Source organism: Heterodontus francisci, chromosome 45, assembly GCF_036365525.1.
Source record: "Heterodontus francisci isolate sHetFra1 chromosome 45, sHetFra1.hap1, whole genome shotgun sequence".
NCBI classification, from domain to species: Eukaryota; Metazoa; Chordata; class Chondrichthyes; order Heterodontiformes; family Heterodontidae; genus Heterodontus; species Heterodontus francisci.
The window spans coordinates 17,365,110-17,378,848 of NC_090415.1; the positions used below are offsets into that span (position 1 = coordinate 17,365,110).

A 13,739-nucleotide genomic window follows, 5' to 3' on the forward strand; every position below is an offset into this window, starting at 1 on the left:
AATTGATAAAATATTCTTATCATCCAATCAGATTCATTCTCCTGCTTGATTGGCGTCACCGTGGAGCAAGTTTGTTTCCTTCAAGTGTTTCTCCAATTTCCTATTGAAATCATTGATTGTCTCTGCTTCCACCACACTTGTGGACAGACATTGCAGTTGCAATGCAGCAGGTAAAGCAAAAAGTGCTTCCTCACATTTCCCGGCATCTCTTTCCCAAAGCCATCAATCTGTGTCTCCTGGTCCTTGTACCATCAACTAATGGGAACGGGTTATCCTTGTCTAACTTACCTACACCTGCATCAGATCTCCCCTCAATCCACATTGCTGGAAGGAGAACGACCACCTACTTAGATAACACAATCCAGAGCCATCAATCCAAGCTTTTCAATAGCATAAGAATAGTTGTGTTGTACGTAGTATTGATAGGAGCATAACTTCAAGAGACTTTGATAGATTAACTGATTGTCTCTGCCCAACGCACCAGATTTTCTGTATCACCTGAAAACTGCTCACCGCTGTGTAAAGTTTAGAGTATTTTCATGGCTTACATTTATGCAAGAACTGAAATGTTAAGGTTGGATTGTGAAGCATGACGGTCATCTTCACTGAACTATGTTAAAATGTCATGTTGAGAGATGTGTCAGTGTGGAAGATGCACGTAGCCATAGGAAAAAAAAAGGCAAGTCATGTAGCTGGAGGAGAATCCACAATGTGGGCGCGATGGACCGTGACATATTTTACGTTTGTGACAAATAAGGACAGCTAAAATAATAGGATTAATGATATGCTTTGTACATCAATATATTGAAGTCTGTTTGATCTGTTGCTTGCTTTATTATGAAATGTGTTTTCAAGGCTATACTTTGTTTAAACCTTTTTGTGAGAACAATGGGAGAGTCACCAGCACTCCTTGCATGGAGAGAGATGAGATAAAGGCAGAATTAAAGAAAAAAATGTCTGGTATCAGCAAGAATGTAACCTTTAGGATCCTTGCTAAAATAGAAAGAGTCGGGAAACATCTGTACTGTGTGTAGATTCAACCATTAACTAACTAGTTTCAAACAATGATGTCAACCTGGACCAATTAGGACACTTGGAACAATTCAAAACTAATATGGTAACATCCTTGCACCACAAGAAGGATAAAAGAAAGGGTGTTACAGGACATCGTCATCACACTTAGAGAGGGGTCAACAGAAGATCGTTGGTACTTAAAAGGAGAAGATAGAATACAGTCAAGAAAACACAGCAAGGGATGAAGAAGGAGAGAAGTCCGTGCCGCAGCAAGCACAGAAACAAGAACGGGTGTTGTGTGTTACTGAATATCTATTACCCTTGCTAAGTGTTAACTTTGTACATCTTGGTTAAGCCTAATAAACTCTCTGACTTGGTCACATAACTTGAGTTTGTACCTTGTAGGTCTATCTTGGTCAGGAATCTGAAGGTGAGACGGGTTGGGTATTCTCTGTCTCATCTCTGTTCAGGTGACATCGACCTGAAACTTACAGCTCTTTACTATATGCATACATTGCTGTGTATTTTGTCCTCCTTAAACTTCGAAATTGTGGGCCCGTTAAAAACATTGTTCTTCGTACAGTTTTCTGCGTCACTCCACTGCATAGTTCTGCCCAGTAAGCAAAAAGGATCAGTTCGCTACTGAACTCGAAAATAAAAACAAAATACTGCAGATGCTGCAAATCTGAAATAAAAACAAGAAATGCTGGAAATACTCAGCAGGTCTGGCAGCATCTGTGGAGAGAGAAGCAGATTTAACTTTTCAGGTGAGTGACCATTGATCAGAATATTTGCAGCACTTTCTGATTTTACTTCAGATTTCCAGCATTCACAGTATTGTGTTTCTGTGAACATAATCGGATTGCTCAGGTACAAGTTGAAACCATTGTACAGCATTCTATTAATCGAAACGCTGGACCGACGCACGCCAGTTAGCGATGGTGGTATAGTGGTGAGCATAGCTGCCTTCCAAGCAATTGACCTGGGTTCGATTGCAGGCCATCGTAACCTTAAATTGCAGGTTTACTTTGTGCTGCAGTATTTTACAAACGAAAAAAATGTCAAAGCTTTGACAGAATTGAAATTGATAAAATATTCTTATCATCCAATCAGAATCATTCTCCCGCTTGATTGGCGTCACCCTGGAGCAAGTTTGTTTCCTTCAAGTGTTTCTCCATTTTCCTATTGAAATCATTGATTGACTCTGCTTCCACCACACTTGTGGACAGACATTGCAGTTGCAATGTCGCAGGTAAAGCAAAAAGTGCTTCCTCAAATTTCCCTGCATCTCTTTCCCAAAACCATCAATCTGTGTCTCCTAGTCCTTGTACCATCAACTAATGGGAACGGGTTATCCTTGTCTAACTTACCTACACCTGCATCAGATATCCCCTCACTCCACATTGCTGTCAGGAGAACAACCACTTACTTAGATAACACAATCCAGAGCCATCTATCCAAGCTTTTCAATATCAAAAGAATAGTTGTGTTGTCAGTTGTATAGATAGGAGCATAACTTCAAGAGACTTTGATAGATTAACTGATTGTCTCTGCCCAACGCACCAGATTTTCTGTATCACCTGAACACTGCTCACCGCTGTGTAAAGTTTAGAGTATTTTCATGGCTTACATTTATGCAAGAACTGCAATGTTAAGGTTGGATTGTGAAGCATGACGGTCATCTTCACTGAACTATGTTAAAATGTCATGTTGAGAGATGTGTCAGTGTGGAAGATGCACGTAGCCATAGGGAAAAAAAAGGCAAGTCATGTCGCTGGAGGAGAATCCACAATGTGGGCGCGATGGACCGTGACATATTTTACGTTTGTGACAAATAAGGACAGCTAAAATAATAGGATTAATGATATGCTTTGTACATCAATATATTGAAGTCTGTTTGATCTGTTGCTTGCTTTGTTATGAAATGTGTTTTAGTTTAATTTAGTTTGGAGATACAGCACTGAAACAGGCCCTTCGGCCCACCGAGTCTGTGCCGACCATCAACCACCCATTTATACTAATCCTATACTAATCCCAGATTCCTACTACATCCCCACCTGTCCCTCTATTTTCCTACCACCTACCTATACTAGGGGCAATTTTATAATGGCCAATTAACCTATCAACCTGCAAGTCTTTGGCATGTGGGAGGAAACCGGAGCACTTGGAGGAAACCCACGCAGACACAGGGAGAACTTGCAAACTCCACACATGGAATACCCAGAATCGAACCCGGGTCCATGGAGCTGTGAGGCTGCAGTGCTAACCACTCCGCCATACTTTGTTTAAACCTTTTTGTGAGAACAATGGGAGAGTCACCAGCACTCCTTGCATGGAGAGAGATGAGATAAAGGCAGAATTAAAGAAAAAAATGTCTGGGATCAGCAAGAATGGAACCTTTAGGATCCTTGCTAAAATAGAAAGAGTCGGGAAACATATGTACTGTGTGTAGATTCAACCATTAACTAACTAGTGTCAAACAATGATGTCAACTTGGACCAATTAGGACACTTGGAACAATTCAAAACTAATATGGTAACATCCTTGCACCACAAGAAGGATAAAAGAAAGGGTGTTACAGGACATCGTCAGCACACTTAGAGAGGGGTCAACAGAAGATCGTTGGTACTTAAAAGGAGAAGATAGAATGCAGTCGAAAAAACACAGCAAGGGATGAAGAAGGAGAGAAGTCCGTGCGGCAGCAAGCACAGAAACAAGAACGGGTGTTGTGTGTTACTGAATATCTATTACCATTGTTAAGTATTAACTTTGTACATCTTAGTTAAGCCTAATAAACTCTCTGACTTGGTCACATAACTTGAGTTTTCACCTTGTAGGTATATCTTGGTCAGGAATCTAAAGGTGAGACGGGTTGGGTATTCTCTGTCTCACCTCTGTTCAGGTAAATCTCGCTGAAACTTGCAGCTCTTTACTAAATGCATACATTGCTGTGTATTTTGTCCTCCTTCAACTTCGAAATTGTGGGCCCGTTAAAAACATTGTTCTTCGTACAGTTTTTTGCGTAACTCCACTGCATAATTCTGCCCAGTAAGCAAAAAGGATCAGTTCGCGACTGAACTCTGAAATAAAAGCAAAATACTGCAGATGCTGGAAATCTGAAATAAAAACAAGAAATGCTGGAAATACTCAGCAGGTCTGGCAGCATCTGTGGAGAGAGAAGCAGAGTTAACGTTTCAGGTGAGTGACCATTGATCAGAATATTTGCAGCACTTTCTGATTTTATTTCAGATTTCCAGCATTCACAGTATTGTGTTTCTGTTTTCATAATCGCATTGCTCAGGGACAAGTTGAAACCATTGTACAGCATTCCATTAATCAAAACGCTGGAGCAGCACAGGACAGTAAGCGATGGTGGTATAGTGGTGAGCATAGCTGCCTTCCAAGCAGTTGACCTGGGTTCGATTCCCAGCCATCGCAACCTTAAATTGCAGGTTTACTTTATGTTGCAGTATTTTACAAACGAAAAAAATGTCAAAGCTTTGACAGAATTGAAATTGATAAAGTAATCTTATCATCCAATCAGATTCATTCTCCCGCTTGATTGGCATCACCCTGGAGCAAGTTTGTTTCCTTCAAGTGTTTCTCCAATTTCCTATTGAAATCATTGATTGTCTCTGCTTCCACCACACTTGTGGACAGACGTTGCAGTTGCAATGTCGCAGGTAAAGCAAAAAGTGCTTCCTCAAATTTCCCTGCATCTCTTTCCCAAAACCATCAATCTGTGTCTCCTGGTCCTTGTACCATCAACTAATGGGAACGGGTTATCCTTGTCTAACTTACCTACACCTGCATCAGATCTCCCCTCAATCCACATTGCTGTAAGGAGAACAACCACTTACTTAGATAACACAATCCAGAGCCATCTATCCAAGCTTTTCAATATCAAAAGAATAGTTGTGTTGTCAGTAGTATAGATAGGAGCATAACTTCAAGAGACTTTGATAGATTAACTGATTGTCTCTGCCCAACGCACCAGATTTTCTGTATCACCTGAACACTGCTCACCGCTGTGTAAAGTTTAGAGTATTTTCATGGCTTACATTTATGCAAGAACTGCAATGTTAAGGTTGGATTGTGAAGCATGACGGTCATCTTCCCTGAACTATGTTAAAATGTCATGTTGAGAGATGTGTCAGTGTGGAAGATGCACGTAGCCATAGGAAAAAAAAAGGCAAGTCATGTAGCTGGAGGAGAATCCACAATGTGGGCGCGATGGACCGTGACATATTTTACGTTTGTGACAAATAAGGACAGCTAAAATAATAGGATTAATGATATGCTTTGTACATCAATATATTGAAGTCTGTTTGATCTGTTGCTTGCTTTATTATGAAATGTGTTTTCAAGGCTATACTTTGTTTAAACCTTTTTGTGAGAACAATGGGAGAGTCACCAGCACTCCTTGCATGGAGAGAGATGAGATAAAGGCAGAATTAAAGAAAAAAATGTCTGGGATCAGCAAGAATGGAACCTTTAGGATCCTTGCTAAAATAGAAAGAGTCGGGAAACATATGTACTGTGTGTAGATTCAACCATTAACTAACTAGTGTCAAACAATGATGTCAACCTGGACCAATTAGGACACTTGGAACAATTCAAAACTAATATGGTAACATCCTTGCACCACAAGAAGGATAAAAGAAAGGGTGTTACAGGACATCGTCAGCACACTTAGAGAGGGGTCAACAGAAGATCGTTGGTACTTAAAAGGAGAAGATAGAATACAGTCGAAAAAACACAGCAAGGGATGAAGAAGGAGAGAAGTCCGTGCGGCAGCAAGCACAGAAACAAGAACGGGTGTTGTGTGTTACTGAATATCTATTACCATTGTTAAGTATTAACTTTGTACATCTTAGTTAAGCCGAATAAACTCTCTGACTTGGTCACATAACTTGAGTTTTCACCTTGTAGGTATATCTTGGTCAGGAATCTAAAGGTGAGACGGGTTGGGTATTCTCTGTCTCACCTCTGTTCTGGTAAATCTCGCTGAAACTTGCAGCTCTTTACTAAATGCATACATTGCTGTGTATTTTGTCCTCCTTCAACTTCGAAATTGTGGGCCCGTTAAAAACATTGTTCTTCGTACAGTTTTTTGCGTAACTCCACTGCATAATTCTGCCCAGTAAGCAAAAAGGATCAGTTCGCGACTGAACTCTGAAATAAAAGCAAAATACTGCAGATGCTGGAAATCTGAAATAAAAACAAGAAATGCTGGAAATACTCAGCAGGTCTGGCAGCATCTGTGGAGAGAGAAGCAGAGTTAACGTTTCAGGTGAGTGACCATTGATCAGAATATTTGCAGCACTTTCTGATTTTATTTCAGATTTCCAGCATTCACAGTATTGTGTTTCTGTTTTCATAATCGCATTGCTCAGGGACAAGTTGAAACCATTGTACAGCATTCTATTAATCAAAACGCTGGAGCAGCACAGTACAGTAAGCGATGGTGGTATAGTGGTGAGCAAAGCTGCCTTCCAAGCAGTTGACCTGGGTTCGATTCCCGGCCATCGCAACTTTAAATTGCAGGTTTACTTTATGTTGCAGTATTTTACAAACGAAAAAAATGTCAAAGCTTTGACAGAATTGAAATTGATAAAGTAATCTTATCATCCAATCAGATTCATTCTCCCGCTTGATTGGCGTCACCCTGGAGCAAGTTTGTTTCCTTCAAGTGTTTCTCCAATTTCCTATTGAAATCATTGATTGTCTCTGCTTCCACCACACTTGTGGACAGACATTGCAGTTGCAATGTCGCAGGTAAAGCAAAAAGTGCTTCCTCAAATTTCCCTGCATCTCTTTCCCAAAACCATCAATCTGTGTCTCCTAGTCCTTGTACCATCAACTAATGGGAACGGGTTATCCTTGTCTAACTTACCTACACCTGCACCAGATATCCCCTCAATCCACATTGCTGTAAGGAGAACAACCACTTACTTAGATAACACAATCCAGAGCCATCTATCCAAGCTTTTCAATATCAAAAGAATAGTTGTGTTGTCAGTAGTATAGATAGGAGCATAACTTCAAGAGACTTTGATAGATTAACTGATTGTCTCTGCCCAACGCACCAGATTTTCTGTATCACCTGAACACTGCTCACCGCTGTGTAAAGTTTAGAGTATTTTCATGGCTTACATTTATGCAAGAACTGCAATGTTAAGGTTGGATTGTGAAGCATGACGGTCATCTTCCCTGAACTATGTTAAAATGTCATGTTGAGAGATGTGTCAGTGTGGAAGATGCACGTAGCCATAGGAAAAAAAAGGCAAGTCATGTAGCTGGAGGAGAATCCACAATGTGGGCGCGATGGACCGTGACATATTTTACGTTTGTGACAAATAAGGACAGCTAAAATAATAGGATTAATGATATGCTTTGTACATCAATATATTGAAGTCTGTTTGATCTGTTGCTTGCTTTATTATGAAATGTGTTTTCAAGGCTATACTTTGTTTAAACCTTTTTGTGAGAACAATGGGAGAGTCACCAGCACTCCTTGCATGGAGAGAGATGAGATAAAGGCAGAATTAAAGAAAAAAATGTCTGGGATCAGCAAGAATGGAACCTTTAGGATCCTTGCTAAAATAGAAAGAGTCGGGAAACATATGTACTGTGTGTAGATTCAACCATTAACTAACTAGTGTCAAACAATGATGTCAACCTGGACCAATTAGGACACTTGGAACAATTCAAAACTAATATGGTAACATCCTTGCACCACAAGAAGGATAAAAGAAAGGGTGTTACAGGACATCGTCAGCACACTTAGATAGGGGTCAACAGAAGATCGTTGGTACTTAAAAGGAGAAGATAGAATACAGTCGAAAAAACACAGCAAGGGATGAAGAAGGAGAGAAGTCCGTGCAGCAGCAAGCACAGAAACAAGAACGGGTGTTGTGTGTTACTAAATATCTATTACCATTGTTAAGTATTAACTTTGTACATCTTAGTTAAGCCTAATAAACTCTCTGACTTGGTCACATAACTTGAGTTTTCACCTTGTAGGTATATCTTGGTCAGGAGTCTAAAGGTGAGACGGGTTGGATATTCTCTGTCTCACCTCTGTTCAGGTAAATCTCGCTGAAACTTGCAGCTCTTTACTAAATGCATACATTGCTGTGTATTTTGTCCTCCTTCAACTTCGAAATTGTGGGCCCGTTAAAAACATTGTTCTTCGTACAGTTTTTTGCGTAACTCCACTGCATAATTCTGCCCAGTAAGCAAAAAGGATCAGTTCGCGACTGAACTCTGAAATAAAAGCAAAATACTGCAGATGCTGGAAATCTGAAATAAAAACAAGAAATGCTGGAAATACTCAGCAGGTCTGGCAGCATCTGTGGAGAGAGAAGCAGAGTTAACGTTTCAGGTGAGTGACCATTGATCAGAATATTTGCAGCACTTTCTGATTTTATTTCAGATTTCCAGCATTCACAGTATTGTGTTTCTGTTTTCATAATCGCATTGCTCAGGGATAAGTTGAAACCATTGTACAGCCTTCTATTAATCAAAACGCTGGAGCAGCACAGTACGGTAAGCGATGGTGGTATAGTGGTGAGCATAGCTGCCTTCCAAGCAGTTGACTTGGGTTCGATTCCCGGCAATCGCAACCTTAAATTGCAGGTTTACTTTATGTTGCAGTATTTTACAAACGAAAAAAATGTCAAAGCTTTGACAGAATTGAAATTGATAAAGTAATCTTATCATCCAATCAGATTCATTCTCCCGCTTGATTGGCGTCACCCTGGAGCAAGTTTGTTTCCTTCAAGTGTTTCTCCAATTTCCTATTGAAATCATTGATTGTCTCTGCTTCCACCACACTTGTGGACAGACATTGCAGTTGCAATGTCGCAGGTAAAGCAAAAAGTGCTTCCTCAAATTTCCCTGCATCTCTTTCCCAAAACCATCAATCTGTGTCTCCTAGTCCTTGTACCATCAACTAATGGGAACGGGTTATCCTTGTCTAACTTACCTACACCTGCACCAGATATCCCCTCAATCCACATTGCTGTAAGGAGAACAACCACTTACTTAGATAACACAATCCAGAGCCATCTATCCAAGCTTTTCAATATCAAAAGAATAGTTGTGTTGTCAGTAGTATAGATAGGAGCATAACTTCAAGAGACTTTGATAGATTAACTGATTGTCTCTGCCCAACGCACCAGATTTTCTGTATCACCTGAACACTGCTCACCGCTGTGTAAAGTTTAGAGTATTTTCATGGCTTACATTTATGCAAGAACTGCAATGTTAAGGTTGGATTGTGAAGCATGACGGTCATCTTCCCTGAACTATGTTAAAATGTCATGTTGAGAGATGTGTCAGTGTGGAAGATGCACGTAGCCATAGGTAAAAAAATGGCAAGTCATGTAGCTGGAGGAGTATCCACAATGTGGGCGCGATGGACCGTGACATATTTTACGTTTGTGACAAATAAGGACAGCTAAAATAATAGGATTAATGATATGCTTTGTACATCAATATATTGAAGTCTGTTTGATCTGTTGCTTGCTTTATTATGAAATGTGTTTTCAAGGCTATACTTTGTTTAAACCTTTTTGTGAGAACAATGGGAGAGTCACCAGCACTCCTTGCATGGAGAGAGATGAGATAAAGGCAGAATTAAAGAAAAAATGTCTGGGATCAGCAAGAATGGAACCTTTAGGATCCTTGCTAAAATAGAAAGAGTCGGGAAACATATGTACTGTGTGTAGATTCAACCATTAACTAACTAGTGTCAAACAATGATGTCAACCTGGACCAATTAGGACATTTGGAACAATTCAAAAGTAATATGGTAACATCCTTGCACCACAAGAAGGATAAAAGAAAGGGTGTTACAGGACATCGTCAGCACACTTAGATAGGGGTCAACAGAAGATCGTTGGTACTTAAAAGGAGAAGATAGAATACAGTCGAAAAAACACAGCAAGGGATGAAGAAGGAGAGAAGTCCGTGCGGCAGCAAGCACAGAAACAAGAACGGGTGTTGTGTGTTACTGAATATCTATTACCATTGTTAAGTATTAACTTTGTACATCTTAGTTAAGCCTAATAAACTCTCTGACTTGGTCACATAACTTGAGTTTTCACCTTGTAGGTATATCTTGGTCAGGAGTCTAAAGGTGAGACGGGTTGGGTATTCTCTGTCTCACCTCTGTTCAGGTAAATCTCGCTGAAACTTGCAGCTCTTTACTAAATGCATACATTGCTGTGTATTTTGTCCTCCTTCAACTTCGAAATTGTGGGCCCGTTAAAAACATTGTTCTTCGTACAGTTTTTTGCGTAACTCCACTGCATAATTCTGCCCAGTAAGCAAAAAGGATCAGTTCGCGACTGAACTCTGAAATAAAAGCAAAATACTGCAGATGCTGGAAATCTGAAATAAAAACAAGAAATGCTGGAAATACTCAGCAGGTCTGGCAGCATCTGTGGAGAGAGAAGCAGAGTTAACGTTTCAGGTGAGTGACCATTGATCAGAATATTTGCAGCACTTTCTGATTTTATTTCAGATTTCCAGCATTCACAGTATTGTGTTTCTGTTTTCATAATCGCATTGCTCAGGGATAAGTTGAAACCATTGTACAGCCTTCTATTAATCAAAACGCTGGAGCATCACCGTACAGTAAGCGATGGTGGTATAGTGGTGAGCATAGCTGCCTTCCAAGCAGTTGACCTGGGTTCGATTCCCGGCCATCGCAACCTTAAATTGCAGGTTTACTTTATGTTGCAGTATTTTACAAACGAAAAAAATGTCAAAGCTTTGACAGAATTGAAATTGATAAAGTAATCTTATCATCCAATCAGATTCATTCTCCCGCTTGATTGGCGTCACCCTGGAGCAAGTTTGTTTCCTTCAAGTGTTTCTCCAATTTCCTATTGAAATCATTGATTGTCTCTGCTTCCACCACACTTGTGGACAGACATTGCAGTTGCAATGTCGCAGGTAAAGCAAAAAGTGCTTCCTCAAATTTCCCTGCATCTCTTTCCCAAAACCATCAATCTGTGTCTCCTGGTCCTTGTACCATCAACTAATGGGAACGGGTTATCCTTGTCTAACTTACCTACACCTGCACCAGATATCCCCTCAATCCACATTGCTGTAAGGAGAACAACCACTTACTTAGATAACACAATCCAGAGCCATCTATCCAAGCTTTTCAATATCAAAAGAATAGTTGTGTTGTCAGTAGTATAGATAGGAGCATAACTTCAAGAGACTTTGATAGATTAACTGATTGTCTCTGCCCAACGCACCAGATTTTCTGTATCACCTGAACACTGCTCACCGCTGTGTAAAGTTTAGAGTATTTTCATGGCTTACATTTATGCAAGAACTGCAATGTTAAGGTTGGATTGTGAAGCATGACGGTCATCTTCCCTGAACTATGTTAAAATGTCATGTTGAGAGATGTGTCAGTGTGGAAGATGCACGTAGCCATAGGAAAAAAAATGGCAAGTCATGTAGCTGGAGGAGAATCCACAATGTGGGCGCGATGGACCGTGACATATTTTACGTTTGTGACAAATAAGGACAGCTAAAATAATAGGATTAATGATATGCTTTGTACATCAATATATTGAAGTCTGTTTGATCTGTTGCTTGCTTTATTATGAAATGTGTTTTCAAGGCTATACTTTGTTTAAACCTTTTTGTGAGAACAATGGGAGAGTCACCAGCACTCCTTGCATGGAGAGAGATGAGATAAAGGCAGAATTAAAGAAAAAAATGTCTGGGATCAGCAAGAATGGAACCTTTAGGATCCTTGCTAAAATAGAAAGAGTCGGGAAACATATGTACTGTGTGTAGATTCAACCATTAACTAACTAGTGTCAAACAATGATGTCAACCTGGACCAATTAGGACATTTGGAACAATTCAAAACTAATATGGTAACATCCTTGCACCACAAGAAGGATAAAAGAAAGGGTGTTACAGGACATCGTCAGCACACTTAGAGAGGGGTCAACAGAAGATCGTTGGTACTTAAAAGGAGAAGATAGAATACAGTCGAAAAAACACAGCAAGGGATGAAGAAGGAGAGAAGTCCGTGTGGCAGCAAGCACAGAAACAAGAACGGGTGTTGTGTGTTACTGAATATCTATTACCATTGTTAAGTATTAACTTTGTACAGCTTAGTTAAGCCTAATAAACTCTCTGACTTGGTCACATAACTTGAGTTTTCACCTTATAGGTCTATCTTGGTCAGGAATCTAAAGGTGAGACGGGTTGGGTATTCTCTGTCTCACCTCTGTTCAGGTAACATCTACCTGAAACTTACAGCTCTTTACTATATGCATACATTGCTGTGTATTTTGTCCTCCTTAAACTTCGAAATTGTGGGCCCGTTAAAAACATTGTTCTTCGTACAGTTTTCTGCGTCACTCCACTGCATAGTTCTGCCCAGGAAGCAAAAAGGATCAGTTCGCTACTAAACTCTAAAATAAAAGCAAAATACTGCAGATGCTGGAAATCTGAAATAAAAACAAGAAATGCTGGAAATACTCAGCAGGTCTGGCAGCATCTGTGGAGAGAGAAGCGGAGTTAACGTTTCAGGTGAGTGGCCGTTGATCAGAATATTTGCAGCACTTTCTGATTTTATTTCAGATTTCCAGCATTCACAGTATTGTGTTTCTGTGAACATAATCGTGTTGCTCAGGTGCAAGTTGAAACCATTGTACAGCATTCTATTAATCAAAACGCTGGACCATCATAGTACATTAAGCGATGGTGGTATAGTGGTGAGCAGAACTGCTTTCCAAGCAGTTGACTTGGCTTTGATTCCCGGCCATCGCAACCTTAAATTGCAGGTTTACTTTATTTTGCAGTATTTTACAAACGAAAAAAATGTCAAAGCTTTGACAGAATTGAAATTGATAAAATATTCTTATCATCCAATCAGATTCATTCTCCCACTTGATTGGCGTCACCCTGGAGCAAGTGTGTTTCCTTCAAGTGTTTCTCCAATTTCCTATTGAAATCATTGATTGTCTCTGCTTCCACCACACTTGTGGACAGACATTGCAGTTGCAATGTCGCAGGAAAAGCAAAAAGTGCTTCATCACATTTCCCGGCATCTCTTTCCCAAAACCATCAATCTGTGTCTCCTAGTCATTGTACCATCAACTAATGGGAACGGGTTATCCTTGTCTAACTTACCTACACCTGCATCAGATCTCCCCTCAATCCACATTGCTGGAAGGAGAACAACCACCTACTTAGATAACACAATCCAGAGCCATCTATCCAAGCTTTTCAATAGCATAAGAATAGTTGTGTTGTAAGTAGTATAGATAGGAGCATAACTTCAAGAGACCTTGATAGATTAACTGATTGTCTCTGCTCAACGCACCAGATTTTCTGTATCACCTGAACACTGCTCACCGCTGTGTAAAGTTTAGAGTATTTTCATGGCTTACATTTATGCAAGAACTGCAATGTTAAGGTTGGATTGTGAAGCATGACGGTCATCTTCTCTGAACTATGTTAAAATGTCATGTTGAGAGATGTGTCAGTGTGGAAGATGCACGTAGCCATAGGAAAAAAAAAAAGGCAAGTCATGTAGCTGGAGGAGAATCCACAATGTGGGCGCGATGGACCGTGGCATATTTTACGTTTGTGACAAATAAGGACAGCTAAAATAATAGGATTAATGATATGCTTTGTACATCAATATATTGAAGTCTGTTTGATCTGTTGCTTGC

The 13,739-nt window shown here is 40.0% G+C and overlaps 3 non-coding genes across 3 annotated transcripts; all 3 read left to right on the top strand.

Moving 5' to 3' along the window:
* The first annotated feature begins 4,380 nt into the window (after window positions 1–4,380).
* Window positions 4,381–4,452, top strand: trnag-ucc (transfer RNA glycine (anticodon UCC)). Its single transcript has one exon. It is a non-coding gene; the product is annotated as a tRNA-Gly (tRNA).
* Window positions 4,453–6,475: 2,023 nt separating this feature from the next.
* Window positions 6,476–6,547, top strand: trnag-ucc (transfer RNA glycine (anticodon UCC)). Its single transcript has one exon. It is a non-coding gene; the product is annotated as a tRNA-Gly (tRNA).
* A 4,116-nt stretch (window positions 6,548–10,663) lies between these two features.
* On the top strand, window positions 10,664–10,735 carry trnag-ucc (transfer RNA glycine (anticodon UCC)). The gene has a single exon. It is a non-coding gene; the product is annotated as a tRNA-Gly (tRNA).
* The last annotated feature ends 3,004 nt before the right edge of the window (window positions 10,736–13,739 follow it).